Source organism: Muntiacus reevesi, chromosome 11, assembly GCF_963930625.1.
Source record: "Muntiacus reevesi chromosome 11, mMunRee1.1, whole genome shotgun sequence".
NCBI classification, from domain to species: domain Eukaryota; kingdom Metazoa; phylum Chordata; class Mammalia; order Artiodactyla; family Cervidae; genus Muntiacus; species Muntiacus reevesi.
Window position 1 is genome coordinate 27,136,991 of NC_089259.1, and position 12,373 is coordinate 27,149,363.

At 42.7% G+C, this 12,373-nt stretch overlaps 1 protein-coding gene across 3 annotated transcripts in view; it reads right to left on the reverse strand.

Moving 5' to 3' along the window:
* The window catches only part of FRY (FRY microtubule binding protein), a 329,088-nt gene that overhangs the window by 205,604 nt on the left and 111,111 nt on the right, over nt 1-12,373 (reverse strand). The window lies entirely within an intron of this gene.

The window sequence follows — 12,373 nt, forward strand, 5'->3', positions numbered from 1 at the left end:
CTAAGAAAACACACAGTGGAAAACAAGGGATTTTCTTAACCTGGTTTTCCTAATGACCAGGAGCTGTCTTTTGTGCTTTATGCTAAGAACAGAAAAGACTCTGAGGTCATCCCTTTTGGAAGTTTCCAAGAGTCAATTTTCAGAAGCCCAGCTAGCTCTTGCCCCCAAAGGGGTTGTCCCTCTTGAAAGATAAAAGGCTCAGGAGTGTCCCCCTCTATGCCATCCAAGGTGTGGCTTCTCCCTCTCACCATCCTTTGGTTCAAGTTGGGCTGTCCCTTCTCATCCCTTCTAAAATGCACAGATTACCTGCTTGGCTGAGATTTTGAACAGAGGCCCGTTATCAGAGTCGCCAGTGAGTGGCCTCCTTCAGGATGCAACAGCTGGATCACTGTTTTAACTAGTCTAAGAAAAAAATCTATTCACAAATGAAAATTTTATGCCTCTCCACTTTTGAGTGGGGTTTCCCAGGTGGCACCAGTGGTAAAGAATCCTCCTGCCAATGTAGGGCACAAGAGACACAGGTTCGATCCCTGGGTTGGAAGGATCTCCCTGGAGTAGGAAATGGCAACGCACTTCAGTATTCTTGCCTGGAAAATCCCACTGACAAAGGGGCCTGGTGGGCTTTGGTTCATACAGTCGCAGAGTTGGACATTACTAAAGTGACTTTAGCATGCTACTTCAGACTATCCTTTGTTCAGTTCTAACATGCACTAATAGCCCGTTCCACCTAAGTACCTATAAGATTATCAAAATTCAAGGAAAGAAATATGAGAGTAGGTGGGCTTAGGAGAAAGGCATTAGGAATGCTGAGGACAGGACGATGATAAAGTAAACATTTAAAAGGGAAGATTCCATAGTTTGGGGTGACTGGATACAGAGATTAAGGAAGGGAGTAAAGAAAGAAAAGCTGATTCCAGTTTGGACATTGGTTTGGTTTTTAAGAGAATGGTGGGATGTCATTGATAATAAGGGAGGGAAAAATTTCCCCGTGAAACCTGAAACATGCTTCTCAACACTACAAATAAATTCAAGGCCTCTCTTATCTTCTTTTTGTGAAAGTCACTCAGTTGTGTCCGACTCTTTGAACCCCATAGACTATGCAGTCCATGCAATTCTCCAGGCCAGAATGCTGTAGTGGGTATTTCCCTTCTCCAGGGGATCTTTCCAACCCAGGGATCGAACCCAGGTCTCCTACATTGCAGGCGGATTCTTTACCAGCTGAGCCACAAGGGAAGCCCTATCTTCATTTTAACTCAAGCCAAATTCAGGAAGCCAGGCAAAAATTTTACTAATTTCACGGAATTACCAACATGTTTTCACATCATGCAGATTCTGTCATCTTTTCTAATGTCTCTTCCTCTATAATTCATGTAATCTCCCATACAGCTGGAGGCTCCCTTATATCTGGAAGATCTTCACATATCTCAACCTCCATTAAACTTTAAGAATATGGCCTCTCAAGTTATAAAAATAAATCTGTTGTATATGATTCTATTCTCTCTCCATTCTCACTAGCTCAATCTTAGTCTAGGCCCTTGGAAACCTACAGCTAGATTATTACAGCAGCCCCATTGCAGGTTAATTTCACTCATTTCACATACCAAACCCATCTTCCTTCAGCTTAACTGTAACACATTTTTTAAATATTTATTTTTATTGGAGGATAGCTGCTTTACAATACTGTGTTGGTTTCTGCCACATATTGACATGAATCAGCCATAGTTTTACATAGGTCCCCTCCCTCTTGAACCTCCTTCCCACCTCCCACTCCTCTAGGTTATCACAGAGCATAGGTTCAAGCTCCCTGTGGTCACACAACAAATTCTCACTGGCTATCTATTTTACATATGGTAATGTATCTGTTTCCAGGCTATTCTCTCAATTTGCCTGCCCTCTCCTTCCCCCACTGTGTCCACATGCCTGTTCTCTGTGGTTCTCTGTGTCTGCATCTCCACTGTTACCCTGCCAACAGGCTCATCAGTACCATCCTCCTAGATTCCATACATATGACATTTGTTTGTCCCTTTCTGACTTACTTCACTCAACAGTTTCATCGGCTCTCAATTCTCATCAGTAAGCCTCAAAGGTAGGGTGTGGTTCCGGCTGTCCCAAGTCGTGGTGACGCCCCGGCTGGCCCAGGAGCACCCCGTTCTCATCTGTGCCTTCCTGCTTTCTCTCTGGCTGCCGCTTTCTGCTCTTCTCTGCTCATCTCGTCCTCCTGGCCTCTCAGAACCACACCTACTTGCATCTCCATAAAACTTGTTCCACCAGGCCAGTCCTCAGTGGTGTGTATAACAAGGTTTAAACATTTAACTCTCACTCTCTGGCCTTGGACATTCCCACATGACTTAAGGAAGGCTCCAGAGATAGTTGACAAATGAAAGTATTACCAATTGGTCACATGGTTTTGTTGAGGGTTGGCTCTGTAACTGAACCATATACTCCTAACAGGGTTGTAGCCTCCCAGATCTAACAGAGTTCTTTGCACAGATAATACTTAATAAATCTCCTTAAATAACTCAAATGACACTTTATTTCTGTATGTCTAGAAGTGATTCATAAGGAGGGAACTCTATGAGAAGAACCAGGGGCCAGAGTCTTTAAAGGAATAGTGTGAAGTATTTGCAATGAAGAGTCATTATTAAATGGCACTCCTAGCAGATCATTAGAAGGTGCTACTAATTCTAAAGAGCACATTCAAAGATCAAGTGATACAAATGAAGGCCGGGCTATTCCTCTACTGTGTTACCTCCTACTCCAAGTGCAAGAACTTGGTGGAAGTAGGAGGACTCCCAGGCCCAAAGCACAGAAGGACAAGGGATCTCCATGAGATTCCATTCTAACGCAGTGGTCCCCAACCTTTCTGGCACCAGGGGCCGGTTGGGTGGAAGACAATTTTTCCACGGACCAGGGGGTGATGGCGGGGTGGTTCTGGGATGATTCAAATGCATTACATTTATAGTGCACTTTGTCTATTACCACTACATCAGCTCCACCTCAGATCATCAGGCATTAGGTCCCAGAGGTTGGGGACCCCTGTTTTAAAGTATCAATGGCATTGTGCCATAGGACTGAGTCAAACAGAAACCGAAAAACTCAAAGTGGAGGACTTTTTATTCCCTTTAGTTGTCCACAGAACTTTAACCTTTTTATAGAAGACAGCAATAATCAGCTTGATGGAAAACGCAACTGCAAGGCCAGATCCATCATTGTAAGACTCTAGGGGCCTGCGAGTCCTGACTATAGTGAGAGGATTTTCTTAGTAGTGACCTCTGGCAGTCCTCCTGCAAAGCTGCATTTTGAACCAGAAGGGCTGAAATGCAGATACCAGAATGTCTCCCAGACAACTTGTGCATTTAAAAAAGGCCAAAGAACCAATTCACTGCTATCATAAAAAACGGTATCCGCCTGTCCTTCAAAGCCAGACATCCTGTGACTACAAAAGTCTGTGTACAGACTTAACGGGCTGGAACTATCCTAGCCCAGCAGTGCTCTGTGCCAGAGCTGAAAGTGATTCAAGGAGAGGTGCCCGCTGTTCTGGCTGCAAACAGATCAGCTGGGCAGACGGAGATGCAGGGAGAGGTACTGAGGTAGGTGTCAGGTGTCCTTGATTTAGATCCACTCACACCTTTTAGTAACCCCTCCCAGTGCGTGCTCAGTCAGTCAGTTGTGTCTGATTCTTTTGCAACCCCATGGACTGTAGCCCGCCATGCTCCTCTGTAAATGGGATTCTTCAGGGAAGTAGGTTGCTATGCCCTCCTCCAGGGCATCTTCCTGACCCAGAGACTGAACCTGCACTGCAGACAAATTCTCTACCGTTGAGCCACCAGGAAGCCCTTTTTACTCTTCATCCTACCATAATTAATTGGTAAGTGATTCTAGTTTTTTGTTAAGATAATTTTCAGGGCACCTCTCAGCAACTCAGTTATTTGGTAACAACACAGCTGAGAAGCAGAAACAACATGTTCCTGACAGTCGAAACTGAGTTACACAGTTCATACTAAACATGAGACCAGGACCATTGGGAAAAAATCATTACAACCTCCCTCAGCACTGACTTGCTCTTAATCTACACACAGTTAAAATCAATGGTCTAGTTTCTAAGTTCACAATAGTTGGGAAACAGAAAAGTACAAGGGAAAGGTACAAAATCTACAGGTAGAAATACTAACAAGAAAAAAAGAAAAAGAAGGCAAAAAACTCAAAAACCACCAGAACTTAAAAATGCAGCTGCCTCCACATATATACGGAATCTAGAAATATGGTACTGGTGAACCTACATGCAAGGCAGGAATAGAGATGCAGACGAAGAGAATGGACTTTTGGACACCGTGGGGGAAGGAGAGGGTGGGACAAACTGAGAGGAGCACTGACAAATACACACTCGTGTGTAAAAGAGCTAGCCAGTGGGAACCTGCTATAACGCACAGGGAGCTCAGCTCTGTGAAGAAAGAGAGGTGAGATGCGGTGGGGTGGGAGGGAGGCTCAAGAGGGAGGGGATATGTGTATACATATAGCTGGTTCATGGGCTTCCCTTGTGGCTCAGCGGATAAAGAATCTGCCTGCAATGAGGGAGACCTGGGTTCAATCCCTGGGCTGGGAAGCTCCCCTGGAGAAGGGAAAGGCTACCCACTCTAGTATTCTGGCCTGGAGAATTCCATGGACTGTATAGTCCATGGGGGTCGCAGAGTCAGACACAACTGAGCAACTTTCACTTTCACTTTCACAGCTGGTTCATGTTGTTGTGCAGCAGAAACAAACACAACACTATAAAGCAATTATCCTCCAATTAAAAAAAAAAAACAACGCATATGCTTGAAGCCGTTTGGTGCAGGGACACAGAATACGACATTCCCACAGGCTTGGGGGCAAGATAGCTCCATCCTGCAGTCTGTCGCAATTAATGTTCGCGATGATGACCCAGAGTCCCTTGCAAAGGTTAAAATAAGTTAAACTTCTAGTCCTGTATTTGAGAAGGTGGGAAAGAAGAATGATAAAAATTTCCAAAAGTTTTCGATGTCAAAAGGAAAAAAAACTAGAAAGAGGTTTTGGTGTATTAAGGGGTAAATTCTGCTCTTGAGAATTAAATCTATTTCTTCATAGGTCTGATTTTTAAAGGATTTTTCACTGAAACATATAAACCAACCACCAGTTCAGTAACAGCCACAGTTGGGCCCCATCCTCCAGCTCTGCAAACTCAGGCAGTTACAGTCTGCCTCCTGGCTCCACATCTGTGGATTCCACCAACCCTGCAAGGCAAATATTGAAGAAAAAAACAAAAAAAAGTTCCAGGAAAACTTGAATTTGCTGTGGGCTGGCAACTATTTACACAGTATTTACAACTATTTATACAGCATTTGCATTGTATTTGGTCTTATTAGTAATTGAGAGATGGTTTCAAGTATGTGGGAGGATGTGTGCAGGTTATATGTAAATACTACACCACTTTATATAAGGGACCTGAGAATCCATGGATTTTGGAATCCCAGTCCTCTGTGGGATATTGAAAGACGACCCTACAGTCTGAGACTATTCCTCTCCACTGCTTTCCCTGCTTTCTATCCAACCAGGCAAGCAAGCCCATCCACACTTCAGGGTCCGGTCACTACCCTCTCCTCCACTGGCTGGGTCTGGGCTCTGACCCACAGTCCACCCAGTTGGGGTGGAGAGCTGAGGCGGGGTTGAGAAAAAGGGCATGACTTTCAGATATTAATCAGCTCTCTAAATTATTGAATCTTTCTGAAATCTGCTTTCTCTTCATATTTTCCCATTTACATTTTAATCTCGGATTAAATCTTCTTCTGTCTTAAATGGGTTTTGTGGATGGTATTTTATTATATTTATGCTAAATTCCATTTCAGTTTGGTTCTGCTGGATGGTTTCAGGAGGTGCCTCTCCCCGTTTCACCGGGTATCTATTTCTTACACTGAGCAGGGTCCACTCCTTACTCTGTAAAACATGATTTAGGCCTTCGTGGCCTACTTGTTACCTCTTTATTAGATCTATTTCCAGTACAAGTGACAATCTTTTGAATGTGACTGTTTTTTCCTCCAATTTCATTGACTAGTACCTTAATTTTTAGTTTGACTGCGCTTAGCTGGCTAAGGTCTTCAGTACAATTTCCCCGAGTTACCAACATTTCCAGAAGTATTAAAATGCAAATGGCAACACCCATACAAACGCCCCCACAACTCATAGTTCAGCTACATTTTTATCATGACAGGAAAGGAAAGGAAAGGCTATAATGAGTTTCCTCATGTAAATGCCCCAGAGGCTAGAAGCAGCAATCTATGCTATAGGAAAGCAACTGGTTTTCTCAGTTAGATTTTAAGAGATGTTAAGACCATCACTCACTATAGCCTACCATTCATCCATCCATCTATTCATTCATTCACCCATTCACTTTGACCAATATTTAATGAATGAGGGCTGAGGTTTCGAGCTCTGTTCCAGGTACTGGGAAGATAGCTATGAACAAAACAGATGGGTCCTGCCCTCATGGAGTTTACAGATTACTGAGACAGGGTCATATAATCAGCAATTCCACATGTGTACTGATCCTGAAGCTGAAGCTCCAGTACTCTGGCCACCCAATGCAAAGAGCTGACTGATTGGAAAAAACCCTGATGCTGGGAAAGATAGAAGGCAGGAAGAGAAGGGGACCACAGAAGATGAGATGGTTGGATGGCATCACCAACTTAACAGACATGAGTTTGAGCAAGCTCTGGGAGTCGAAGGACAGGGAAGCCTGGTGTGCTGCAGTCCATGGAATCGCAAAGAGCTGGACACAACTGAGCAACTAAACAACAACAACAACAAACACAGGCACACACAATGTGTTAGACTGCAATACATTCTAAAAGGACAAAGGGAAAATTAAAGTGAGTGAGTGAAGAGAGGAACCATGTCTTGTCTATCTGCCCAAAGGCACTCAGATGTTCTAGTCTGGAACTGCTGTGGAGAGAGGAAAGTCCTGGGCACTCATGGGTGTCCAAGGAAACCTAGAGTGCTTGGCTGTGGGGTGGCAAGGTCTGCTTTCCTGATTCATCCCTATGGCCTGCCTGTATCTCTGCCAGTTCGATTGAAAATGAGAGTTTTAACCAGCCTGTAATGGGCTTGAATCAAAATGCTGATGGCACACCCTGATTCTTCACCTCCTTCACAAGTGCAGGACACACAAAGGGGCCATCTCTGCTGGCTCTCAGCAGCTTACAAAGACAGACAACAAGGAGCCAGCTTTTCAAAACACTCAGTGCTTTTTCTGATGTTTCCATTACTGGAATCACACTCTGCACATTTGAAATAAAAAAATGCCTTTCTTTTCTTCTTTTTTTTTAAAGTATCCCGAGACAGTAGGTAATAGCTGTTCAAAGGAGGTACCCCTCCCGGAAAGGGAGATCCACTTATACAACTTTACTTTCCAGAGATCTGTGTAACCTTACCTTTCAACACAGGAGTACACTGATCAGATTTCTCTGCAGCTGGACACAAGTTATTCTTTCTGTTGGTTCTCACTGCCTTGTTCACTTTGTAGGTCTGGAGGGCAAACCTCTTTCATAACCAAGAGCTGGGTCCTTCTTTAGGGCCACACTTTCCCCCCTAATCCATCCTTTCCTGTAAGACTTATTTTGTTTACTGGGATTACAGGAACATTTCATAAAACATAACAAACCAAGGATGACGCAGCTACTGTGAGAACATGTCATACTGTGTATAGAACAATAATAAATTGTCCACTAATGCATTTATGAGGGTACTTAAGAAATGGCATTTTAAAAGGACTGCAAATACTCAAAATGACCAGAAACCCTCAAGGTCATGGAAAGTAAATTAGGATGAAAAGAAAAAAAAAACCTCTAAGTATGATTAGATGAATTATTTTCCTCTGATGAGCATTATTAGCAAGTGGAAAATATTGGGATAAGATGAAACAATTAGCTTGAGCAACAGGAAAACATTTCTAAGGAGATGGAAGATTCCTCCATAATATTATATATTTCAAAGTAGGTCAAGAAAAGACTACTAGGCAAAAATATTCAGAAGTAAATTTTGCCTTGGAAGAAAAATATATTCAATGACATGTTAAATTCTGCTTAATCTCCATAAAGTTTTCATAATGTGCAATGTTCCTTTCTTTTTAGTTGACTACATTCCTGCCTTCTCTTACACTCTTTGGCTCTTAATTCTATAGTTCTCAAATTGTGCTCCTTCAAGTTTCAATTTCATAAGATAGCTCTAGGATAATTAATATCTTTAATCCTCAAAAATAATCCTAGAAGGTCAAACAATCTCCTTTTCACAGATAGGACTGTGCATGTTGAGAGAGGTTAAGTGATTTGTCCAAAGTCACAGAGTGGTTGACTCTGGATCTAAACCCATGTCTCCTTGACAGCTTGTGAACTTTCTGGATCACCCTGGTTTTTTTGTTTGTTTTTAAAAACAAACCAGTTGCTTGTGATGAAGACTAAATAAAATAAGTCCCTTTGCCCACAGGGTTTTTTCCTCTGGCTAGTTTGGGGACTTCAAAGGATGACAGATAAAATTTTAAAGTTGTAATTTGGAGGTTTCTCATAAATTAATAGAGTTGGTTAATTTCTAGAAAGACTCATACAACCTCCAGCCATGGGTCTCCTGCCAAGCTATCTGCCTTCTTGAACTTGAATGTATCTTTTAGTCATTAGATGAGTCCGAGAAAGGCTAGGAACACAAAAAATAATCAAGAATTGAGGCCCCATCTAAATACATGAAATCTGATTAATGACACGCCTTAGAAAGGTATAGACTCTTCTTTCCTGATGACATAACCTTTAACTGGTTGTTATCCTAAGAGGAAGCAAGTGAACTTGAAGGCACAGTATTCTGTATTTACTACAATTTGTGGCCTCTCAATGCAGTTTCGTCTTTAGTCTCCCAAAGACAGAATACCCTGGAGACAGCGAAGTAGTTAGATAAAGAGCTAGCATCAAAAAAAAAAAAAAAAAAAAAAAAAAGAGCTAGCGTCAAGTCATTGCTTTGTTTTCTTTCTCTCTTTCTTTGCCTACCAGTGTTCTATCTTGGAGAAACGACAATAACACTTCAGTGATCTCCTTTATAAATGTCTGTCATCTGCTCAGATGCAATTACACGGACTTTCCCCCAATTTTCAAAGTCTAAATGCTGTCATCAGAGCCTGAAGGAATGTTTGCCGAGATCTGTGAGCAGAGGAAGATGAGGTTACACTGACATTTCAAGGTCCTTTCTCATCGAAAGGAGATCAGATAACCAGCTAGAGACAGGATAATCCTGAATTTCAACTTCCTTCTCCTGGACAGAACTGACAAACTGCTCTCATTTGTGGGGTGCTCGCTGGCCTTTCTCTCCCTCTTCCTCCTCCTCACATCTTCTCTACCTTTCTATTTTCTTCCTCTTCTGGCTCATTTCATGCAGTCAAATCTCATTAATTAGAAATTTCTTAATTCAAAAGTGGTGATAAATTGGACAAGGCCTTATGCTGTTATATGTGAACTCTGAAAAAGACCTGATGACTTTCGATGGGATGCAGGGGTTCTCAGAACTCTGCACACAGATTCACCTGGAAGGGTTGGCCCCTCCCGATTCAGGGGCTCTGGGGTAAGGCTGGATAATCTGCATTTCTAACCAGCTTCCAGGTTATGCTGCTGGCCCGGGGACCACACGCAGATCTCTGAGGAAAGCAAAGAGGACCAATGAATCCAGTTGACAGAAGTATTCTTCATTCCTTTCGTCTGCAGCAAAACTGACAAGCTTTATGAACGCCAACTTAATGCTTTGTAAGCCAAACAGAGAAAGAGCACTGCATGGAGACTCCAAGGTCTGAGTCCCGGCCCGGCTCTGTGTGACCCAGGGGGAGGAACCTGAACCACCTGGCCGCCTAAAAAGGCCAGGCCTCATTGTCCTTTCTAGCTCCAGTATTTGTGTAAAAATATGCACTGACAACCCATAAGTGAAAGTGAAAGTCGCTCAGTGGGGCCAACTCTTTGCGACCCCATGGACTATAGAGTCCATGGAATTCTCCAGGCCAGAATACCGGAGTGGGTAGCCGTTCCCTTCTCCAGGGGATCTTCCCAACCCAGAGATCAAACCCAGGTCTCCCACATTGCAGGCGGATTCTTTACCAGCTGAGCCACAAGGGAAGTCTAAGAATACTGGAGTGGGTAGCCTATCCCTTCGCCAACGGATCTTCCTGACCCAGGAATTGAACCGAGGTCTCCTGCATCGCAGGCAGATTCTTTACTAACTGAGCTATCAGGGAAGGCTGAAAACGCATAAAACATCACTTATTCAAAACTTTAACAATTCAGCAACTTAATAATCAACACTTGTCTTTCCTTGACTTAATACAAATTAGTGAGATTCCATGGTCTGTCTTTTCTCTAGAAGAAAGCTTGACAAATAATCCTGACCCTTTTAGCGCTACCTCCACTGCTCCTCTGGTCCTGTCCACCCTTCTGACACTGGCAACCCCCTATGCCAGAGGCGGACACATGAGGAAACCTGACTATGCTTCACTATAAACTCAGGACTTATGTCAACATTAAAAAATAAATATTTATTTATTTTAGGCCAAGCCACATAGCACATGGGATTAGTTCCCCAAGCAGGGATCAAAACCGTGCCTCGTGCATTGGGAGCAAGGGGTCTTAACCACTGGACCACCAGGGAAGTCCTTCATGTCAACATTTTTAAAAAAATCATATCCCGAGACTGTGCCTTTCATAAAACTCTGGGCTAGACCTAGGAAGACAGAAGCATCAACTGTTCCCAGCCACTGATTCGCCAGACTTGGTGGAAGAGATGGCATCTGACCCAAGGCTAAAAGGACGCGTAGGACTCTGACGAGCAGAGACGAGAAAGGCACAACCGAGCTGAGGGCACAGCGTGGAAGCCGCCTGGAGACATCAGCCGAGGGTCTCTTTTTGTCCCCCCGCCCCTCGTCCTCCTACCATGCGTCCCCATCACAGCACACATGGGTAGGCTGTCTTCACCAGGGCACTGAGAAGTCCTCAAGAACTGGACCATAAAGATCCCAAGCACTTAGCACAAGGCCTGGCATAATTAAACAACTGAACTGAACCCATCTGCTTCCACGGTAGTCTTAGTGTGAACAAAATAATTGAACAAGTACACATATATGAAACCTTAAACTCCTAAGTCCTATAAAAAAGTAGGTTTTTAGTTCTCATTATCAGAATTAAGAGCTTGGATGACAAGTCAATGAGTCTGGATCTTACTTGAAGCTAGCAGGTTTCTGGGAGAAAAGTTGGATCAATATTGTTGTATAGGATGGCTGTTTGAGCTGTTTCCTGGTGAGATATTATCATGATTAAGGTGTTTAAAATACTTCTTTAGAATACTAACTCTACCAGCTTTCTCAAAATTCCCTCCCTGTGGCAGGATATTGGTCAGAGTTCTTGACCCCAAGCACTGAAAACAGTCAGCTATGTATTCCTGAGAATGGCAGAGGGCTTCCGAGTCTCCTAGTACGGGAACAGAAATGACCTTGGCAGTGGGGCCAAAAGGGAAATGTTTCTCCCCCTATGTCCAAGTGCACCCAGGTTTCAAAAACACTAGAACTAACAACTATTTATAAGAAATAATGGGGATATAGAAGCAAGTTAAATGTCACCCTAGGAAGCAAAGAAAATAATCCAGAATTAGGTCCATTTTATAAGAAAAGTGCATTAATTTCTACAAGTCAATGAAGATAAAAATAGGTAGAAAGGGGGCCTTCCCTGGTGGTCCAGTGGCTAAGATTCCATGCTCCCAAAGCAGGGGGTCCGGGTTAGATCCCTGGTCAGGGAACTAGATCTTGCATGCCCCAACTAAGACCTGGCACGCCAAATACATACAAACCTACATACATAAGTAAGTAGGATGATTAAAGGAGACAGAAACACCAAACATAATGTGCAGATCTTCTGCACAATTTGAGCAAACCAACTGTTAGAAGTCATTTTTTTAAAATGTCAAAGCATATTGACTATGAATTTGAATTTGGATACTAGGTAACAAAGAATCATGGTTAACTTTGTTAGGAATGATAATAGCATTGTGGGTAGGTAAGAAAATATCTCTATTTTCTAGACTGTATACTGATGATATGGAGTTCAATGAAATGATGTCCATAATTGACTCAAAATATTTAAGAGAAAAAGGTCTCTTAAATGTATGCATGAAGTAAACATGACCATAGCTTGATAACTGCTCAAACTGAGTGATGGAGATGTGTTGCATATTGCATTTATATGTGTATATTGTATATTCTTTCTCCTTGGATATGTATTTGAAAATTTTTCATAATACAACACTTTGTAAAAAAAAAATAAGGCTCATTTGTTCAGTTTCCATTATTGCC